Raw genomic sequence first — 23,949 nt, 5'->3', positions numbered from 1 at the left:
CACAGTGCTGTTAGGGAGGGAGTTCCAGGATTTTGACCCAGCGACAGTGAAGGAACCGCAATAAATTTCCAGGTCAGGATTGTGTGTGGCTTGGAAGGAGACTTCCAGGTGGTGGTGTTCCCATCTATCTGCTGCCCTTGTCCTTCTAGATGGTAGTGGTTGTGGGTTTAGAAGATGCTGCCGAAGCAACCTTGGTGAGTTCCTGCAGTGCATCTTGTAGATGGTACACACTACTGCTACTGTGCATTTGTGGTGGAGGGAGTGAATGTTTGTGGATGGTGTGCCAATCAAGTGGGCTGTTTTGTCCTGGATGGTGTCAACCTTCTTGAGTGTTGTTGGAGCTGCACTTGTCCAGGTAAGTGGGGAGTATTCCATCACACTCCTGACTTGTGCCATGTAGATGGTGGACAGGCTTTGGAGAATCAGGAGGTGAGTTACTCACTGCAGGATTCCTAGTCTCTGACCTGCTTTTGTAGCCACCGTATTTGTATGGCTAGTCCAGTTCAGTTTCTGGTCAATGGTAGCCCCCAGGATGTTGACAGTGAGGAAATTCTGTGATGGTAATGCCATTCAATGGTCATTGCCTGGCACTTGTTTGGCGTGAATGTTACTTGCCACTTATCAGCCCAAGCCTGGATATTGTCCAGGTTTTGCTGCATTTGGACATGGACTGCTTCAGTATATGAGGAGTCATGAATGGTGCTGAACATTGTGCAATCATCTGCAAATATCCCCACTTTTGACCTTAAGATGGAAGAAAGGTCATTGATGATGAAGCAACTGAAGATGGCTGGACCTAGGACATTATCCTATGGAACTCCTGCAGTGTTGTCCTGGGGCTGAGATGATTGACCTCCAAGAACCACAACAACCTTCTTTGTGCTAGGTATGACTCCAACCAGCAGAGAGCTTTCCCCTTGATTCCCATTTACTTCAGTTTTGCTAGGGCTCCTTGATGCCACACTTGGTCAAATGCTGCCTTGATGTCAAGGGCAGTCACTCTCACCTCACCTCTGGAGTTCAGTTCTTTTGTCCATGTTTGAACCAAGGCTGTGATGAGGTCAGGAGCTGAACCTGAAATGACCCCGCTGGAACCCTAACTGAGCGTCAGCAAGAAGTTATTTTGAAGCAAGTGCTGCTAGATAGCACTGTTGATGACCCCTTCCGTCACTTTACTGATGATCAAGAGTAGACTGATGAGGCGGTAGTTGCCAGGTCGGATTTGTCCTGCTTTTTGTTTACAGGGCATACCTGGCCACTTTTCTATATTGTTGGGTAAATACCAATTGTAGCTGAACTGGAACAGATTGGCTAATGGCGCATCAAGTTCTGGAGCAGAAGCCTTCAGTACTATTACTGGAATGTTGTCAGGGCCCATAGCTCTTGCAGTATCCAGTGCCTTCAGCCATTTCTTATATCACGTGGAGTGAATTGAATTGGCTGAAGACTGGTATCTGTCATGCTGGGACCTCCGGAGGAGGCCGTGATGGATTATGCACTTGGCACCTCTGGCTGAAGATTGTTGTGAATGCTTCAGCCTTATCTTTTGTACTGATGTGCTGGACTTCCCCATTATTGTGGATGGTGGTATATGTGGAGCCACCTCCTCCAGTGAGTTGTTTAATTGTCCACCACCATTCATGACTGGATGTGCCAGAACTGCAGAGCTTAGATCTGATCCTTTGGCTGTGGAATCACTTAGTTCTGTCTATCGCTTGCTGCTTATGCTGTTTGGCATGCAAGTAGTCCTGTATTGTAGCTTCACCAAGTTGACACCCTATTTTTAGGTATACCTGGTTCTGCTCCTGGCATGTCCTCCTGCACTCTTCATTGAATCAGGGTTGATTCCCTGGCTTGGTGGCAACTGTAGAGTGGGGGAATATGCCGGCCCATGAGGTTAGATAGTGGTTGAGTACAATTCTGCTGCCGCTGATGGCCCACACAGCCTCATGGTTTCCCAATCTTGTATTGCTAGATCTGTTTGAAATCTATCCCATTTAGCACGGTGGTAGCGCCATACAACACGAAGGGTATCCTCAATGTGAAGGCAGGACTTCGTCTCCACAATGATTGTGTGGTGGTCACTCCTACTGATACTGTCATGGACAGATGCATCTGCAGCATGCAGGTTGGTGAGGATGAGGTCAAGTTTGTTTTTCTCTCTTGCTGGTTCGCTCACCAGCTGCCGCAGACCCAGTCTAGCAGCTATATCATTTAGGACTCGGCCAGCTCGGTCAGTAGTGGTGCTACTGAGCCACTCTTGGTGATGGACATTGAAGTCCCCCAACCAGAGTACTTTCTGAGCCCTTGTCGCCCTCAGTGCATTCTCCAAGTGGTGTTCATCATGGAGGAGCACTGATTCATCAGCTGAGGGAGGGCGGTACATGGTAATCAGCAGAAGGTTTCCTTGCCCATGTTTGACCTGGTGCAATGAGGCTTAATGGGGTCTGGAGTTGATGCTGAGGACTCCCAGGGCAACTCCTTCCTGGCTGTATACAACTGTGTCCCCACCTCTACTTGGTCTGTCCTGCTGGTAGGGCAGGACATACCCAGGGATGGTGATGGTGGTGTCTTGGACATTATTTGTAAGTTATGATTCCGCAACCATGACTATATCAGACTGTTGCTTGACTAGCCTGTGAGACAACTCTCCTGATTTTAGCACTAACCCCTAGACGTTAGTAAGGAGGGCTTTGCAGTGTTGACAGGGCTGAGTTTGCCGTTGTTGTTTCCGGTGCCTAGGTCGATGCAAGGTGGTCTGTCCAGTTTCATTCCTTATTGATGTGTTTTTAGCGGTTTGTTACAATTGAGTGGTTTGCTAGGCCATTTCAGAGAGTGTTTAAAGAGTCAATCACATTGCTGTGGGTCTGAAGTCACATGTAGGCCAGGCCACGTAAGGGTGGCAGATTTCCTTCTCTAATGGGAATCAGATGGGTTTTTACAACTGACATGATTCCAGATATTTTATTGAACTCAAGTTTGAACCTAGGTCCCCAGAGCATTACTCTGAGTCTCTGTACCACTAGTCTAATGACAATACCACTACGCCATCGCGGGCACCAGAAGTTCAAAGCTTCCTGAACCTGCTGGCTCACCACCTGTGATGTGTCCCTTGTGAAATTGCACTTCCTGATTTACTGCCGCCTTAAGACTTTTATAGCTTTATTGGGACCTCTTCATCCTTCCTTGTTTCCGCGGTTTATGCTTTAAATTGCTGATTGGATGCATTGTGGTAGCGGACACTCATGTACAATCTCTGATTCAGTGACACTGTGGCTGATGCGAGAGAGCTGTGAGCAAACAGTTTCAAGTTTGTCACTGTTGGTGGGTTCAGTACAGAAGCCCTGAATGGGTAGGATAGGGTCCAAGGGCTGATGGCAAACTCCCTGGCCCCATCTGCATATGGCTCCATCAGTCTTGTGCCTGAACCTGGCAGGAAGCACTCGCTGGCCAAAGGTCGGGAGAGGGTTTCCAGGCGGTAGGGGGTCATAGACATGTCGGGTTGCCAACTCTGGTTGGACAGTTTCCTGGATGCTTCAACAGCTGACCTTTTCACTTCAAGATGCCTTTGCTGCCATTGGTCACTCCGCAACACCTTCCTGCACCAATTGGAAAGCAATTGTTACTCTATTGGATTGTTCCCGAATTTTTTTTATTACCAACAAAGCATTCAAAGAAAATGAAAAACAATGAAAAGCCCCAGTGATTATTCTCCCTGAGTTGCTTGCAGCAGTGCCAAGGGAATGAATAATTTAATGTGATATATATTGAAGAGATGGGATGAGAAGTCTGGGGTACAGAAGGCCTAAGGCTTCCTTGTGGGGTCCAAATGAGCACTCCTGATGCCCCTGGCCCATAAATAAACTAAATAAAAAATAAAAGATGACCAAATTGTTTGCACCTCATCTGACCCCAGCTCCTTTGGTCATTAAGTCGGGCTGGCGGCAAAGTCACAATGGCTTCCGCACGCAGGCCTCAGGTTAAAATTGCAATCGGTCCCCAAAAGATGTCATTTGAGTTTGATCTGCATATTTTAAGAAGGACCCCACTGCTTGCAGTGGGTGTCCCTCTTGCCTGCTCAGAAGTATGGGTTAAAATGATAACTCCACGGGTAGCACAGTAAGATCACATGGGGTGAGTCACTGTTGGCATTTTAACTGACTGCCCTGCTAAGTTTCCACCAGGCAGACAGGGGTAAAACTGACCCTAAAATATCTGCTCTCAGACTGTCTCTGACCAGCAGTTTTAAAACATTAGGCACAGGAACAAGGAATGACTGCAGTTGGTGTACTCAGGGCACCTGCGTTAGTTAGGTATTATTTAAAGTGACACTTTATTGCCTGCACATGCACATTGGAACATCCAGTGTATGTAGCTGGCTTTATTAGGCACTTAAATCTGCACTCCAGGTTAAGGTGTGCTAGACTTAATGTTGGTCGTTAGAGACAAATAGCAATAAATTGTCATGAGGTCGGAGATGATGGCAGGAAGATATCTAGAGGAAGAGAAGTCAGTGCCAGGTCAGGAAATGATGGTTTGATGTTCGTTGGGGAGATGAAAGACCATGGCAGTAAATTAATGAAAAGGCATTAAAAGACCAAATCAACATGAACATAGCTAGGATGATGAACAACACAGCAAATGGTTGAGATCCAAAATTAAAACTGGAAGCACTACTCCCAAAAAGGGACAACGGGTGGCCAGGAACCAATTGCAGGGCACCTTATCAGAGTTCAGCGCCTCTTCAACCCCTCTCCGAATGCCAACAAACCTCCTCCACAACTTGAGTAGCCCCCATTGAGAGGAAAATGGCTGGATACAGCTGTAGTCTGAGGTTACTAAAGTCACTGTTCAGACCAAAGTGTTGAAGAGTGCACAGGAAAAAGATCAAATTCTGTTCTTGGAGCTTGTGCTGCAGCTTGGAATCACGTAGGTGGTCAAAGCTCAGAGTAGGATGGGGTTTAAAGAGGGCAGGTCAGTGTGGGGAAGGCCACAGGCAGGTCAATGTTACATTTGCAGACAGAGTGGAGGTGTTTGACTAAGTGATCACTGTTTGCTTTCTAGAATAGAGAAGAGATCACAGTGTGAGCAGTATAGTAAATTGCAGAAAGTACTCAAATTCTGCTTCACGCGCAAAGGATGCTTGAGATCCTACTGAGGACGGTATTGTTTCTTATTTTCTTTAATAATCACTAGTAATGTTGCGAACAAAACCATTTAAATAAATTATTATCATTGCACTGATCAAGGTGTAAGTTGTCAGTGTTAAGATATATGAGGCACTTTTCTACTCCTGCTAGCATTTATTATTAACAGGACAGATTTTGCATGGGTTAGATGCACCCCATATTCTACCTCAGTGCAATGCCTTAGCACCAACCTCACCCCCTACCCCCTATGAATTTTTCCACTTCGCCCACTGACCACCCTTGTGACTTCCTTGAGTCAGAATAACAATTTGTGCCAAGTTATTATAGACTCATAGGATTGCCCTAAATCATTGAACTTTGAACCCTTATGGCTGACGGGGACTGCAGGTGGTTTACACCCCAACATTTTGCACTGGATTCAAATCCTGTTCTCAAAAGTGAAAGTCTGCTCATCCACTGCTTACCCAGTCCACATAAAACTAATATTACATCTTATCTTTTCCACTATTTTTGACCTACTACTTAAAGTGACTTACAACTAGGGATACCTGGAGGGGTATGGGCGGATCTATAATATAAATACCTGTGTAATACTTACTGGAATCAGGATGTGATCACTATTACTGGCACATATTGTTTATGATTACCTGACACGATAAGCTTTCTGTTATAAAAGGCAGTTGGCAATTAGTTACAGAACTGTAAAGCATTAACATCTAATCTTAACGCATCTATTAAGCTTGTACAAACATGATAGTTAATCAACACCAAACACCCACTGGACTTGGAAAACACTGTTTGCTTGTCAAAGCTAATCCAATAATTCTAGACTTTTTATTTGATCTGCAGCTGGAACATAAAACTTTCTGGTATAGCCTTCAAGGTTTTAGTGGTAATTATAGAAAAGAAACTCGCTCATTTATTTTCTTCACCAGACTAAAAAAAAAATAAATCTGGTGGAGTCTTCATGGTCCTGCAGGGGCAGGCTTAAAGGTGGGCCTGGGAAGAGATCCTGATGTGAGGGTGTTGAGTCAGTGGCCCAACATGTTCCCGCCTCTGGGTGATCTTGCCAGAGGTGGGCTGTGACTGTCAATGGCTACCTGCCTGACAGTGGTGGTTGACCGATTTGAATAATTAACTGCCTATTTGTGGGCAGATTGGCATGACAGTAAATGGAAACCATCTCAACCCCCTAAACATTACCCCCCCCCCCCCCACCCTCTCCTCACCCTCCCAGCGCTGCCGCCCCCCGCACCCCCCCACCCCAACCCGATGAGGCCAAAGCCCAGCAGGTGCCCGAAGGTGGCTTGCTGCTGGCAGACCAGTGTCGGGGGAGCCGGGGGGTGGCAGAAAGACCTTCTATACTCACCCCCCTCAACCCTCCACCAGAGCAGCAAGGGATCAGCAGGCCAGAGCAGCAGCTGCAGACCATCCTGTGGAGGGGTTTCCACAAGGCCCGCCTGGCAGCTGTGGCCACAGTTTATTTTTCAAAGGACTGAAGCCTCTTCTCAAGGCGCCTCAAGATGTTGACGAGCTTGCAGTCCCCTGCCATTGAGGCGGTCGCCCTTCCAAGGCTGCAGGCTCTCTGATTGGGTCTGCGGCCTCAGGACCCCGCCCACGATCACTAATTGGACGGCGCACCTGGATGTGTCCTCTTAATTGGCTGCCTCTGGGGAGACCTCAGAGGCGGGCGTGCTGCCGACAAGCACTGGGTCACAACCAGGAAATGGTCCAGGCCCTGCGATTATTCTTAAAGGGGGCAAGATTCCACCCATTGTGTTTCTGCCTTCCTGTAACTCTGGCGTGAATTTTTCATGCAAATCTCTGTCTTAGTGAAAATGGCTTTGGAGGCATGAATCTGGAAGTCTTGACCTTGAAAGCAACCCTGAAATTTTCATGGGTGGTGGGGTGGATGATGGGGGTGGGTTCTAAATTGCACATCCATGGCCCACAGAAGGAATTGCACATGTTAAAGTGCAGCGCCCTCAATCATATCTGATTTTTGTTAGTGGGATTTCCAAAACATGACTTGTGTGCATTAGATCTGGTAGGAGAGGTCTAAACTTACTGGAATTCTTTGGAGTGGTAGGTTACCCTTTTGGAGAGATAAGGTACCCTTTTGGATGTGGTCCCAGGACACCTTTGGGAGAGGTCAGGTGTCCTTGGGAGAGGTAAGGTGCCCTTTGGGATTGTTAAAAGTAGCCATGAATGTGTATAAAAAGTACATAAACTCATTGGAACTGTCAAGCTCATTGGAGCTGTCAAGGGAACTGACTAGAGAACTGTAATAATTATAGTTTTGATAAATGTGGAACTATAGCTTTAAGAATAATCCTGTGTTGTAAGATCATATAATGTGTGTAAACCAATGAGTTAGCAGTGCGGGGAACCTCTAGAGGGAGAGTTCTTCTTTAGTAATAGAGTTTGATGCACACATGTAGCTGTTGCTGCTCTCGTGTAAATAAAGTTCAATGTTTCCACCAGGAAAAGTTGTCTGGAAAATCAACTCTATAACAAACTGGCGATGAGGATAAATCAGATCTGGTGCTGCCCCTCACCCAGTGATTGTGAGTATCTGAGATAGAAAGAAAAGAAGATATACTTATCTGAGATGCCACAGTTTGGCAGAATCGATCCCTTTGAGCCAGCCACAGATGATTGGTCTCAACATATAGAATGTCATGCATTCTATTTTCAAGCCAACAAAATCATTGGGGGAGGAAAAGAGGAGAGCGATTCTCTTGAGTATTTGTGGGAGCAAGACCTACAGTTTAATTTGGAGCCTAATGGCCCCCAATGCCCCTGATTCAAAGACCTTCAGTGAATTAGTAGACCTCGTTAAGGGACATTTCCAACTTAGTCACAATGCAGAGGTTCAGGTTCAATTCACGGAATAGAACCCTGGGGGAGACCATTGCTACCTATGTGGCAAACTTAAAAACAACTAACGGAATATTTTGATTTCAGTGAAACCCTGAGTGACGTGCTCAAGGATCATTTGGTCTGTGGTGTGCAAGAGGATGCTATTCAGCGAATATTGCTGGCTGAAACGGATCTTGATTTTCATAAAGCGTTAGAAATAGCGCTTGCGATGGAAAGCGCTGTAAGGGATGCGCAAGTGATTCAAGGTGCGCAAGATGGCGCCGTTCTCCTAGTTGGGCGGGTATGGTCAGCTGAAAGTGGCGTGAAAAGCCGGGACTCCTCTGTGAAGCGGGGAACAGCCCCCGCTAACCGAAAATTTAGAGGAAACAGCTTAGCAGCAAATACGAAAACTAATTTTTATCAACATGGAAACAATCATACTCCTAACAATTGACAATTTAAAAAGACGGAGTGTTATTTTTGTCACAAAAGTGGGCACATATTGAAACATTGCAAAGTGAGATTAAAACAGGCTTCCAGGCAACAAATGAAGTCCAATGTATAGGGTGGAAAAGCCAGAAATAACCAATTCTGACATTTTTTCCTTATTCAACTTGAAAGCTGGGAAGGCAGAGCCAATTACTCTCACATTGCAAGTGAATGGTAAACCCTTAAAAATGGAACAGTCACTGGTGCTTCTGCCACTCTAGTAGGAGCACACACTTTCAGATATTTAAATAAAGGTGCTCAACAATTAAATTTGGAACAAGCCTCTGCCAAGTTGAAAACATACACAGGCAAAGAATTCCATTTAAAATGTACCACCAGTGTACATGTTTATTATAGACAGTAACCAGCACAACTACCAGTGATGGTGGCAGAAGGTGAAGGACCAAGCCTTCTAGGTCGTGATTGATTGAAAGAGATTAACTTAAACTGGCCCAAAATCTTCCAGTTGTGAGCAGGAGGACTGCCATAGCTGCTAAAAAAAATGACACCGTCCTCAAGGATGAACTGGGAAAGCTTGATTTGAGTCACGCATATCAGCAACTGGAACTGGACGATGCCTCCCGAGAATTTGTGACCATAAACACCCACAAAGGGTTATGTCACTATACGCTCCCGTCCTTTGGTGTTTCTTCAGCCTGTGCCATTTTTCAGAGGACAATGGAAAGCTTGCTACAAGGACTACCTCAAGTTGTGGTCTACCTGAACGATGTACTAACAACTAGATTCACAGAAGAGGAACACTTGGCTAATCTAGAGGAAGTCCTGAAACAATTTTTAGAAGAAGGAGCACTCCCAAAGAGGGAAATATGCACTTTTCTGGCAAATGAAGTCATTTATTTGGGCCATCGGGTAGATGGCCAAGGGTTACACCCTATTGAAGAGCAGGTTAAAGCAATCAGAGAGGCACCTGCGCCTAAGAACTTAAATCATTTTTAGGGATAGTAAATTATTATGGCCGATTTCTACCAAATTTATCAATGGTTCTAGCCCCTCTACATTAGCTGCTAAAGAAAAACCAGCGAAGGGTTTGGGAGTCACCCCAAGAAGCCTTCATGAAAGTAAAACAGCTCTTGCACTCTTCAAATTTGTTAGTGCATCCTGACCCGACAAAAGAATTGGTGCTAACCTGCTATGCGTCCCCCTATGGAATGGGAGCGCTACTATCACACAGGATGGATCATGGTACAGAGAGGCTGATAGGCTATGTATCCAGGACATTTACCATAGCTGAAAAAGAATGTTCTCAGGTCAAAAAGGAAGGTCTATCGATTATTTTTGGTGTAAAAAGATTACACCAATTCATGCATGGGCAACACTTCCTGATAGTATCAGACCACAAACCACTTTTGGGTCCATTTAGTGAGGAAAATGCACCCCTCCCATAGCTTCTACACAAATTCAAAGATGGGCCCTAATTTTAGCGGCATATGAATACACCTTTGTGCATAGACCAGGGTTTCATATAACCAACGTCAATGCCCTAAATCGCCTTCCTTTGCAAGAGAACAACGACCATGTCCCAATTCCCCAAGAGCTTATATTAGTGATGAATTTCCTGGATTCCTCACCGGTCTGTGCCAGGCAGATAAGAAACTGGACGAATTGTGATCCAGTCCTGTCTCAAGTGAGAGGCTAAGTGTTACATGGGTGGTCCCAGGAACTAGTCTCTGATGAATTCAAGCCATTTTTCAACCGAAGACACGAAATGAGCAGTAAAGATGGTATTCTATTATGGACTGCATGAGTAGTAGTTCCTTCACAAGGAAAGGAACCCCTCTTAGTAGAGTAACACAGTGCCCATTCCCCAGGAATCTCAAGAATGAAGGCGATAGTGCGAAGTTATCTTTGGTGGCTGAGAATGGATGGCAATATTAAGAAGGTGGTAAAACACTGTTTGCAATGCAAACAGCTACAAAAGTTGCTGGTGGCAGCCCAAATACACCATAAGAGTGGCCTGGCAGACCCTGGATGAGATTGCACATAGATTATGTTGGTCCTTTTCTTGGAACCATGTTTCTATTGATTAGACGCTCATTCCAAATGGTTAGACGTTTATGAGGTTAAGTGGCCAATGTCAGGCACTACTATAGAAAAACTTCACCAAAGCTTTTCTATCCATGGATTGCCAGAAGAAGTAATCATCTCAGATAATGGTACTGTGTTTACTAGCGCTGAATTTCAAAGGTTTGTCAGCCTAACCACGTGAAGACTGCACCACACCATCGGTCGTCTAACGGACTGGCAGAAAGAGCAGTACAAACTTTTAAGGCGGGAATGAAAAAGTTAACAGGTGAATTGTTGGAAACTAAACTTGCTCATTTCCTATTTCACTACAGAACAAACCCCTACACTATGACACCTGCAGAATTACTGATGAGGCGCCATCCTCGAACAAGACTAAGCCTGATACTTCCCAATTTGGAAGGGAAAGTGGAGAAAAGTCAAGGGAACCAAAAAGTGACTCATGATTTGCACAGTTGTGAGTAACAATTTACTGTTGGAGAAGCGGTACATGTAAGGAATTTTGGTGGAGGACCGGAGCAGTTATCTGGTAAAGTAAGCTCTGTGAATGGACCGTTGTCATACCACGTGGAAGTGGAGGGTCTGATCAACCGTAAGCATGTGGATCATTTAAGAAGAAGGGAGATACCCCAACAAAATGATAGCCATTGCTGAACCTGTAGTTCCTGTTGAAGTTGCTCAACCAAGGGCAGACATGCCCGATATCTCTGTTGGAGCGGATGACACTGAACCTCCTGTGCCTAATGGGGTACCTGATGTTAATGCGGTTCCAGAGAATGTGGTTCCTGCAAAAGAATCGGAAGTCGTGGAGCTACGACGTTCGACACGGATCAGGAAACTACCTGAAAGACTGAACTTGTAATTTCACGATCTGTGTAAATATTGTAATGTCATGAACTAAGTATCCTTGTAAATACAAAATGTACAGAAAAGTTAAAGGGGCAGGAATGTAGTAATTATAGTTCTGATAAACGTAGGACTGTAGCTTTAAGAATAATCCTGTGTTGTAAGGTCACATGATCTGTGTAAACCAATGAGTTAGCAGTGTGGAGAACCTCTAGAAGTAGAGTTCTTCTTTAGTTATAGAGTTTGATGCACACATGTAGCTGCTGCTGTCTTGTAAATAAAGTTCAATGTTTCTACCAAGAAGAATTGCCTGGAAAATCAACTCTATAACAAGAACTGTCAAGAAAACTGTCGAGAACTGTCAAAGGGAGCTGTCAAGGTATTTAAATCTCTTTCCCTTTAAATGTTTAAAAACCTGTCTACAATGTTAAAAAAAGTCAGTGCTTGCTATTTCACTGTTACCCTTATAGAATTAGTGCTGCATGACTGATTTCACAACCTATCATTACCACAGTGTGGTGTCTGTCAGTTCACAGTTTGATTGACTACACCAGGTGCTTATGAAGTCTTTAAAGTGGACTATGAACACAAATACTTGTTTTTATAAAGGATTAAAGGAAGTTAAATCAAGTGAATGGGTTTTTTTATCAATGAAAGTGACTTTTTTTTGGAAATAGTGAATTCATCAATAGACACAACTTTATTTAAACTCAGCATGGGTCCTGAGGCCTGTCCATAGTGGATTGTTGGTGAGTTGGTATGGAGGGTGTAAGGGCAAAGGGTGATGTGTGGGGGGTATGGGTTGGCATGAGTTGGTGCTAAGTTGGTATAGAGGCCATAAAGGGCTATGGGAATGCGTGGGGACATAGGTTGGCATGAAGGGTATGGGGGCCATGGAGGGTGGGTGGGGGTCAAGAGGTGACATGGGTTCACATGGATGGTATGAGGGGCTATGGGGGTGGGTGGGGGACATGAAGTGGCATGGATTGGCAGAGGGTATAGGGGCCATGATGGGTGGGTGGAGGACGAGGTGGCATGGATAGGCATGGGGAGTGTGAGGGGTGAGGGCTGGGGGGGTTGTTTTTTTTGTTTTATTCCTTTTTTTCATAGCTTCAACAAAGTGCCAGAACACCAAGCCTGCTTTTCGCCCAGCCCGCCTCTGCCCCTGGCAACCTCCGAGCTCTTTCTGTGGGCAGAGGCCACAAATTCCATTTTCACCCGCACCCTTGGAATGAAAATCCGAACCTCTGGGGCAATTTCTCCCGGGTGGGGTTTGCCGAGCTGGGAATTGTCCTGACTCTGTACCCCCGCAACCCGGGAGCGAAAATTCAGGCCCTCGTTTCTGCTTATGTGTTGCTTAAATTCTGTTTGCATCCTTTATTTGACTTCCTACTTTTTTCTCTCACCTTTCAGTCCCCCTTTTTTTACTTTTTTCTTTCCATTCTGGCCTTCTGGAATGCTTCCCTTCTTTTATCTTTGCCGCACCTTCTCATATCAATGTACCTGATGCTTTCATACATGCTCCTTCCATTGGTTAAGATTAAGGCATCATATATGATTACTGGAAATGGGTTGTACTGCTCATTAAACAAAGGCGGAACTGCAAGCAAATGGGCATTATGCCAAGAAGCACCAGGGCCGACTGCATTCCTGAGAATCTTTGGAGGGTTAAGCCAGGAGCAAGCAAGGAATCCAAGGAGGGGTGTATGGAGTGGGGTATATGACTTGAGAATGATGAGAAGGGGTTAGGCCTGGGTGTTGCTGAAGGAGGTGGTCAGGGAAGATTTTAGGGGAAGAGTCTGGGAACAACTCCAGGGGAAGTACTAGGCCTGAGTTTCTAATAGAGTGGGGTGTGAGGCCTGGGAGCAGGGGACTATTTCATGGGAACAGGGATAAGAGGAATCAATGACGGTCTAGGTAGTCAGGTACCAGTTAGGAGGATCGGGATCAGAATGATCTGAGAAGTAGCACTGGCGTTTAGAAGCACGCCAAGAAGCCTGGGGAGAAGGGGAGGGAGCAGGGGCAGTACAGCTTGAGGGTGGCCAGTGGGTTAAGAGAGCTGTGCACTTGTACTCAGAAAAGTATGAATGTCTGGGTTATTTGATTGAAACATTAAATGGATGAAGGGACTGAACTGTGTACATGTGCATAGGTTATTTGAACTAGATGAGTGACAACGAGGGAACCTGCATATGAATTACCTAGGCATAAGATTAAATTAGGTGTTAGGTGTTTCTTTGTTATTACCGAGGATTATAGGCTTTTGGAAAAAGTTGTTGGCTTGTGCAGTGAGTGCGGATTTTCCACAAATCTCGAAAAGGGATCTGGACTGTTCCTAGTAGAGTCTGATGTTGCTGTGTGCACGAGATAAGGTTATTGGGTGATGTACCTCATAGTGACTGTTATCCCCTGGAACCTGTTCTGGGCCTCTTTTGGTGTCAGAGAGGAATGTCCCAGAATTTGGCAAGTCTAGAGAAAAAAAAAAGCTTTTTATCACGGCCACGTTATAGACTAAGCTCTTGGAAATCACCTCAGTTGCTTGCATTGACACCACAGCCTTTGACAATCCAATATCTTTACTTCTACTATTTAACCCAACTGCATTCCATGGAGAACTATTCCCTGCTCCCAGCAGAACTGAAGAGCTTCTGTAGAGTATTTGATTGTCCACATTGGCAGAGACTTTGTTGGGGTATATTGAAAATTCTTATGAAAGTGCTGACTGCTTGGAAGAGTGCAGGCATTGCTGCTGACGTCGGATGGGATTGGACGTGGCTGTGACATTCTGCCATGGTGGAACAGCTTGCTAGCACTCACTGCCCATGTTCACGTATAAATACCTGTTTGGATGAGGCACCTGAAAGCTGCCAGTGGCTTTGGAAATGTACCCTACTAAGAGTTCTTGCACTCAGAAGAGGGGTGCTAACGAAATCAAAAGCAGAGGAGATTACTTCTCTGGATATTTCAAATTCCGGGAGATTCCTCTCTCACTACCATAGCGGATCAAAAATGGTTTTCATGAGATAAGCAGCGACTTGTGAAGTGTATCACGTCCTACTTTGGTGCTCACTCATTCTAAGTTAACTGAAGTATCTAAAATTACCTTTTTGATTGCTTCGGCTGAGACACCAGTCACTGCACGTGTTTTCACATGACAGTCAAGATCAAGGGAATCATTCTGCCAGGCTTGACTGGAAATGGTAGCACTGGCGCTCTCAGACTCTGAGAAAAATAATCCCCTCTCAAAAAAACCCCCAGTAAACTTAAACTTTGCTCTTCAGTCACGTTGTAACCTGTAACTAACAGGCAGCATTTTATAGCTTGTTCTCTTTCTCAGTTATCTAATCAGTCATCAAACATTTTTTAGATGCATCAAAGTTAATGGACAAGTTGATACCAGTTGATTTCATGATGCCATGTTATTGGAAACCATTGAGATAAATCTTACTTCAGATAAAAGCTATCATCTAATTAACCCTATAACTATGTTGAACAGTGCAGTGGGTTTTAGTTACAGGGTAACTGAATGTCCATTGTTGGTGAATTCCTTATCTGAGCCATGCTATTAGATTGTCACATGAGGTGAGTGATCTCCCATTGGTAGGAAGGAAATCAGAATCTGAAATACTTGCATGTGGTTACAGAGCAGTGGCTTCACTTCTTTGAACCTGCAGTATAGCTTGGTTGAAAATTGTATGGAGATCTAAATACGGAAAAAAATAAATGTAACTTACAAAAACTTGTGACTCTATGAACGTGAAAAGCAGTTTTTTGCACAATATATACACATTGAAAAAAATCTATGGTTCCTTAAGTTATTTCTATTTTTACCTGTTTGTTTCTATTATTTCTTTGCTATTGGGATATCCCTGACTGTTCAAAAACATACTCGTTCAGAACAGAAAGATAGGGATAAATAAAGATGATAATGTGGTACATAGAGCAGAATTGAAATTATTACAGAAAAATGAATAATCCAGGAAATAGATTTTCTCGAACAAATCTATATGCAAGTGAAAAGGGTACTTAGTATAGGGTATACCTCCATCATGCTGTATTAACTCAGGCATTATTACAATTATGCAGTTCTTCTTAGAGGCTTTCCCCTGCCTGCTTGAAGCTCTATAAGTACAAAGATGCAAAAAGAAATATTTTTATTAAGAGCTTCCATTTCACTGAGGAGGCTTCAGGCCAATCAACACCCAACAACCTGCTTTGAAAACTCTGCTCACATTTTGACAGCTGTGACAAATTGCAACACAGCAGCTGCAACAATACACAACATTCTGAAACAACAATATTCTAAATAAAACATTCCATAACTTTCTACAAAAAGAACAACTATCCTCATCTGCCAATGTTAATGGATCCTTTAAAGATTTCCAAGATCCATTTTCAAAAACCTTATCCACAGGCGGGATAAGAGGGGTGAGTGGATTTGCTAATGCGAGTTGTTTGTACTTTAGCTTATAATTTGCTGCTGCTTGCTCGTGTGAACAGGACATCTTCATTTCGCTTCACAGCTGCTTTGACAGAAATAAAAGGCTTCAGTTCAGGACTCTGGAAGAGTCATACCACTTGGGTCCTTCCAGGTATCAGACAGCCTTCCCTTATCCTGGGAATGGGGCTTGTGGTCTCTGCTGGAGGCACCTCCTCTGAGGAGGAAGGGACATGTCCCTATTCAGCCTTCAGGGGAGTGACCTGTGGGAGGACAGGCGCAGGCACAAGGGGTGCAGGGCCAACAGGAAGTCCAAGGTGGAAGATGCCACTATCTTGCTGATTTACAGGTGGTGATGCAGCTACCTCAATATGTCTGAGGTGCAATGCCAAAGGAGACTCTGCCTCTCAAGGGAGACAGTGACCTACATCTATCAGATGATCGGCCCTGAGATCAGCTCTAACTGCGTGGGTGAACACCCCATGCCAGTGGCGCTGAAGGTCACAGTGGCCCTCAACTTCTATACCTGCGGCTCTTTCCAGGGGTTGGAGGGTGATCTTTGTGGAATCTCCCAATCAGCTGTCCACACTTGTGTCAAGCTGGTGACAGACGCTCTGTTCAGGCGTGCATTGACTTTCATTCACTACTGCATGGATGAGGCCAGCCAGGCAGAGCGAGCCAGAGGCTTTGCAGCGATTGCTGGGTTCCCCCGCGTTCAGGGTGCAATCGACTGCACACATGTGGCCATCAATGCGCCAGTGGGTGAGCCGGGTGCCTTCGTCAATAGGAAAGGTTTCCACTCCATGAACGTGTAGATAGTGTGTGACCATAAGATGCAGATTCTGCAAGTCTGTGCAAGGTACCCAGGCAGCTCCCATGACACTTACATTCTGAGACATTCCAGGTGCCGGGGCTCTTCAGTGCTCCAGTCCAGCTGGATGGATGGCTGCTGGGTGACAAAGGCTATCCCCTCAGAAGGTGGCTCATGACGCCTCTCCAGCATCCAAGAACAGAGGCCGAGTGGCAGTACAATAGGAGCCATGCCTCCACAAGGGCAGTGGTAGAGAGAGCCATCGGTATTCTCAAGATGCGCTTCCAATGCCTGGACTGTTCAGGGGACGCACTGCAATACCCCCCCCACCTCCGCCCCCCAAGATCGTGAGTCACTGATAGTGGTTGCATGCTGTGCTCTCCACAATCTGGCACTGGAAAGGGGGGATGCAGTGGAGGAAGAAGATGTTAACGCAGCTGCTCTGACAACGGACGATGAGTTCAGTCGTGAGTCTGAGGGCGAGCACAGTCAGGAGAACACTGAGGGGATAGACGCTGACCTGGGCAACCTCCAGGGAGACAGGGACTCCCAGGACGCTTGATCTAATGCTCCTTCAGCTAGCCCACCAAATAAGAACCCTCACCACATGCCAGGGCTGCAGGTTCCATACTCAATACTTGGTTTGGTGAACATTTGCTTTGTGAACAACATGCACTATGTGCCATTTCAATAATGTTCAATGACAAACAAATCACTCATGGCATCATGGGATACCCCGCTCACTCTGCTGTCCTGTTGGTCTTGATGACCTTGGTGGGCGTCCTTTGGCCCTTGGAGCCTGTGCTGGCCCCGCCTGGGAGGGAGTGGCCAGTGCCATGGCTGGCATTTCCCAGTCGCCGCAGCCTCATCGGATGCCACAGTCACTGGCAGAGGGGTGGAGGAGCTGCAGCCATCATCTGGAGCGCCTTGAGAGGAACCCTCAGAGACAACAAGCAACTCGTGCACCAACGTGAGGTTGCTTTGGACCTCCCTGCTCACCATCGATGGATGGGCACCTAGCTGGGATACTGGGTGCCAATCCATCCCCCACGCCGACAGTGACCACCCGAGGTCTTTGCCGCTGTGAGGGCTTGTAGGTCCGAGCGCATCACTAGGAAGCCCTAATTCAGCTCCTGGAGGAGCCTCTCCATGAGAGTCGCCACTCTCGCCATAGTGGAGGCAGTTCACTCAGCCATGAGGATCATTGCATTGCTCATGCTTCACAAGGACTCCTCCATCACGGAGACTATGGCACGCATTCCCTCGTGTATCTCCACCAGATTCTCCCACACACCCTGCTGGACTTCCAGCATCTGCTGCCTAAGGGATGACTCCAGAGGCCCATCATCAGCCACTGACTGAGCATCTTCCTGGTCTCCAGCAGTCCTCCCACTGCCGGTGCCCTGGGCACTCTCAGCCTCCACCTGCACCTCATGTGACTGTGAAGTGCCCTCGCTGATGTGCACCCAGATATTAGCTATGGATGTAATGCCCACCGATGTGCTGGTATGTGCGCTGGTGCCTGCTTGGCTGAGAGGGTGTGACGCTGGTGCATTGTGATGGTTGGAGTCCTCTGGGGTCAGTGGTGGGCCTTCAGGCTCCTCACCCCGATGGGCTGCTGGTGAACCTGAATGGAAGAACACGGACATGTCATTAGTTGAAGTTGTTACACTGTTTCTGTGCATGCCTGGCACCCGGATCAGGGTGCCCTCGTCTTTCCATTATCAATGGGGATTCCATGTTTGAGGCTCACATCAATATAGAGACAACAGTGGAATGGCTGCAATTACAGACATTCTGACCTCAATGCACTGCACTCTTACATCCCTGTGGCACCCCAACCTCATCACGGCCGGTTGAGCTAGGCGCATGGCGCCTCTCCAATTCTAGGGCTTCCTGCTTATCTCGAGTTAGGATGAGTAGGTAGGGTGGTCCTCTGCCAGTCTGCAACCTCTTGGCATTGTTATGGGATGTCTTCTCCTAAAAGGACAGAGGAGCATTGATTAGTCCACCCTGTACCTGCATTGCCATTGCAGCCTGGCCAACCCCACCTGAGGAAAACCTCGCAGGGCTCAGCTGATTGTGACCCTGGAGCCACAAGACACTCATTCCAAGCAGCCAGGGCTCACGCCCTTGCCCAGATGCTGCCTCATTGACATTTGCCACTCACACTCTTAGAACTCTGAGGTCCTGGGGGTGGGGGGTGGGGGGGGCAGCTCCTAACTGCTGTGCTAAGTGACCCATGCCAACACGATACTCACCCTTCCTGATCGCAGGAGATCATTGAACCGCTTACAGCACTGCATCCATGTGCACCTCACCACATCCTGGGAGCTGACCCTGGATGCCACCTCCTCCCAGGCATTTTTAGTGAGGTGATGGGGGGGGTCTCCTCCTCCCATCCCTGGGGACAAGGATCTCTGTTCGTTCTGTCACCTCCTCCAGGAGGGCAGCGAGACGCTCATCCGAAAAACACGGGGCCGGCCTGCCCTGCGGACCTGCCCTCCGGCCTGCCCTGTTCACCAGTGACGAGTTCCATGATGATGTGCGTCTGCTTCACTGGCAGCCTTCGAATGGCTGCCACGGCCGCTTCTGAATCGGCCGCCCGGTTGGCATTGGACCCGGTGGACAGTGAGCTCCCGCCCCCACTGCCCCTTCTCCCTGTTGCCACTGTCGTGTCTTACACTGGGCGGGCCTTAATTGGCCCACTCGAGTAAAATGGCGGTGAGGAGCCGATCGCGGGCATGAGTCGGCTTCTCGACCGCTCCTGCCCGCTCCTGCTGAACCCACATGCCAACTGTAAAATTCTGGCCCAAGTTTCATTGAAATCCGTCCATTAGTTTTACGGACAAACAGACTAACGGGTGAAAACATTACCTCCACCCACCTTCAGTGGCAGAGGTAAATAATATATTAAAACTATTGCTGCAGAACCATCATTGCTGGAAGGATATAATTACAGCATGCCAAGCAATTTCTATTATAAAAGTGGATGTAGGAATTTATAAAATTTAAGGAAAGAGTGTGTGGCTTTAAAATGGAGACCGAGTTACCTTTGGCCCAATTATTCCTGTGTCTTCCAACCCTGTTTTCTCTGAAGACTGTGCATGGCAGTGACTCCCTATGTCCAAAGCCAAAGAAGACCAAATATTACTGTTTAAATATTGGCCTGTCCACAAGAACAGACAGACCTAACAAATATTTACAATATCAATTCATGAGATATAGAATTTAAAGTCAACAACATTATAACCACCAAAAACAATCTACTTTGCATTGATTCCTTTGATTTGGGTGAGTGTTTATGGAGTGTCAAGGGTCAAATGAGGGTCAGACTCTTTCCCAGAGACCAATTCAATCATTGGCTCCATGATATTTGAGCTGAATTGGAGCCTGTATTTAATTGGTTGGCACAGTCATGATGGGCTAGAAGGGCCTTCAATTGTGTCATATTGTTCTATATTCCTTGATTTATATCCATGGTACACATTAGGTGTCTTACTTTGCCGCCTTGAAGATGGGGTGAGGGCAGGCAACCTCTTCTGAGGGTGCCACTGACAATGGTCTTAACTCGCAATTATCTGATCCCTGGGAGAGAACCAGGGTGACTCACCCAACAAATTTCACTTCCTCTGTTCGAGACTCTTCTATCCCACCGCAACAGATCAGAAACTCGTCGTGTGAGGAAATTCAGCCGCAAACCTACTCCTTACTAAGCCTTGCATGCTAGCATTATGATATTTCCTATTGACTAACAACTTTCTGTTGATGCTTTTTCCAATGATGCCTTATTGCTTTTCAATGCACCGACATGCTTTTCCATCCTGACACCCCCATAGTCATTTTTGTTTCATTGAATTTAATGGATGTAAGTCAGATGGGTCTTGTAAATGGTTCATAATCTGCCCTGCTTCATTACTGCCCAGGCAGTGAAGATTAAAATATACCGCATTGCCCTAAAGTCAGGTAGAATTCTATAGCAATCTTAAAGGATTTGGATCAGACCCACAAAGTTCTTATGTTACCAACTTTATAGAATCTAACTAAATCCTCTATAAGAAATCAATGGCAAGAATACAAAACAACAATATATGACAGTACAATAGTTTTCCATTAGAAGGCACCTATGGGACACCAAAATAATAACCCACCAATTAATTCAGCCACATTTTTACTATATATATTTCAAAATACAGCAGAATTATGGGCCTGGGTGAGTAGTGCACAAGATGGATAAGTTTAATTAGACCAAAAGGGCTTTTTGCTGCCTTTGACAATTGTCCAAAATAGAGAGTAGAACAAGATGTGGGTTTAAATCATAAAATGTTCTCTGGATTCATATATTTCAGTAATTACTATACCATGTCTCTCCAGCTGATTTTCAATCAGAATTTTTCAATAACAATGCGTTAATTTATTATTGTACTATAGACATAGCTAATTAATATTGTGTTGTAAGAGGTGATGGTGCTTTCCAAAAAGTATTACTTGAAGTCCAAACAATTTTGGTGTTTTGCAAAAACTGCATTTTTGTGTATTAGTATAACATTTGACAGCCATGTTAGAGTTTGTGAATGAAACAGGAGTAACCATCAGACAAAAGCAATAGCAAACTCTGTTTCACTGACAGCTTCTGTATGGTCAGAAAGGGTTGCAGTAAATTCCCATCCTACATTACTTGCAGATGTTTTAAATTCCAGAAAGCAGTGGATGATTTACTGAATGCAATTCCCGCATCTCATCATTGTCACATCTGCCTCCAAGAAGCTTGGTTTTGGCTTTCATGCTAAGCCTTGACTCTTTACACAGCCCATGTCAATTCCAGACTTGCGTGCAGCTCTCATACCCAGCGTGTCTCTTCCAGCCTCTCTCTCACATTCCTTGACAGGACACAAGATAAACTTAGCATTGGACACTCATTCTCTCACTTCCAGCCTTTAACCCTTCTTGTGTTGCAATCTATCTTGTCTTTCTCTATTTTAGCCACACTAAAATGGTTGCTGCCTTTTAAGCTCACCAGTTCTGCCAGAGCTCTAAATATACCGCCAGCATGTTCTTCCTCTTTCCTACATCCTCACTGTGTTGAAATAAAGACTCACCACACTGGCCCCTGTTCTAACTCATTCTTTCCCAGAACCATGAAACTCCCTTTCTCTCTCAATCTTTCCTTCATCTTACAACGATTGTCATCTAAAATTCAACGTTCATTTTGTCTAACCATTACTGATTACTTGCATAGAATCATAGAAATTGCTATGCAGAAGGAGGCCATTCAACCCATCATCCCTGCTCCAAAACCAGCTCTGCTCATTCTGATTCCAATCTCCAGTATTTAGCTCATCTTCTCTTCTAATATTTTCAATGGATCATGTCTCTCCAGCTGATTTTCAATCTGAATTTTTCAATAACAATGCATTAATTTATTATTGTACTATAGACATAGCTAATTAGTATTGTGTTGTAAGAGGTGATGGTGCTTTCCAAAAAGTATTACTTGAAGTCCAAACAATTTGGTGCTTTTACTGTCTGATATTATAGGCCAAATCCCCGCATATTTTCCTGTAGTATTCATTTGACTGACAATCTCAGCAGTACGTTTCAGATGGAAAGGGAGGAACAATGTAATTACCAGCACATAAATACACTTTTCAGCATGAAGAATTTAAGCTCTGATCTACAAGACTAATTCAGGGAAGCAACCACTATTGACAAGGTTCCAGGGATGAGGAACTTCAATTATGAGGATAGATTGGAGAAGTTGGGTCCGTTTCCCTTGGAGAAAAGAAGGCTGAGAGAAGACTTGATAGCGATACTCAAAATCATGAGCGATCTGGAAAGAGTAGATAAGGAGAAATTGTTCCTACTTGTGAAAGGATCAAGCACAAAAGGGCGCAAACTTAAAATAACTGGCAAAACAAGCAAAAGCGTCACGAGGGAAAACCTTTTCTTGCAGTGAGTGGTTGGGGGTCTGGAATGCACTGCCTGAGAGTGTGGCGGAGGCAGGTTCAATCGAGGCATTAAAAAAGGAGTTTAGATTGTTATCTGAAAAGGAAGAGTGAGCAGGGTTATGAGGAGAAGGTGGGAGAATGGCACTAGGTAAATTGCTCATTTGAAGAGCTGGTGCAGACATGATGGGCTGAATGGTCTCCTTCTGCACCATAACAATTGTGTGATTCTGTGATTATGTGACATAGATTTGGCACAAAAATCCAAGTATAAGGACATTAGAAGACATAAAGATATGGACCAAATAGGATCAGCTGTTCTTTTCCAATTAATTTCATAAAATTCTTTAAAAGCTGTGTCCTGACATTTGCTCACAGGGCATGAAACCATGATTGTTTGCCAAGCATACAGCACTTTCTACAATTGCTGAATTTTCTTTGCATTTGAAATTTCTTCGCTCCTTTTTTTTCTCTAAATGAGACATCCTTAATAGAGTTCGTTGAAATGATCAAGCTGTGTGATTGGGTCAATGGGGATGGTTTTTTGCCATTTTGGAGGAATCTAATAGCACATGGACGAGGTGCTTGCACTTTATCCGTGCTGAATCGATATCAAGAGATTTCGGAAGCACAGTTTTTGTTTCTTGGAGCTGCTGGTGATCGTTTGTCTCGGTGCTCCGCAAAAAAAAAAACTCGAGGTCCTAGATATTAGATGGTCACTAATAAATCCAATAAGGAATTCAGAAGAAATTTTATTGCCCAGACAGTGGTGAGAACGTGAAACTTGCTACTACATGGAGTAGTCAAGGCGCATAGCATAGATGCATTTGATAAAGTGCCACATCAAAGGTTATTGCAGAAAATATAAGCTCATGGTGTTGGGGGTAACATATTGGCATGGATAGAAGATTGGCTAGCTAACAGGAAGCAGAGAGTTGGCAAAAGTGGGTCTTTTTCTGGTTGGCAGAATGTGACGAGCGGTGTGCCACAGGGATCAGTGCTGGGGCCTCAGCTTTTTATAATTTATATAAATTACTTGGATGAAGGGACCAAAGGAATGGTTGCTAAATTTGCTGATGACACAAAGATAGGTAGGAAAGTAAATTGTGAAGAAGACATAAAGAGGCTACAAAAAGATATAGATAGGATAAGTGAGTAGGCAAAGGTCTGGCAAATGGAGTATAATATGGGAAAATGTGAAATTGTCCATTTTGGCAGGAAGAATAAAAGAGAAGCATATTATCTAAATGGTGAGAGATTGCAGAGCTCTGAGGTTCAGAGGGTTCTGGGTGTCCTAGCGCATGAATCACAAAATGTTATTATGTAGGTACAGCAGGTAATTAGGAAAGCTGATAGAATATTATC

The 23,949-nt window shown here is 45.2% G+C and overlaps 1 pseudogene; it reads left to right on the top strand.

The window, feature by feature from the left end:
- Positions 1 to 23,117: 23,117 nt before the first annotated feature.
- Positions 23,118 to 23,264, top strand: LOC144682371 (U11 spliceosomal RNA; annotated as a pseudogene).
- The last annotated feature ends 685 nt before the right edge of the window (positions 23,265 to 23,949 follow it).

This window comes from Cetorhinus maximus, chromosome 6, assembly GCF_964194155.1.
Source record: "Cetorhinus maximus chromosome 6, sCetMax3.hap1.1, whole genome shotgun sequence".
Lineage (NCBI taxonomy): Eukaryota > Metazoa > Chordata > Chondrichthyes > Lamniformes > Cetorhinidae > Cetorhinus > Cetorhinus maximus.
This window is presented reverse-complemented; position numbering and strand designations above follow the sequence as displayed.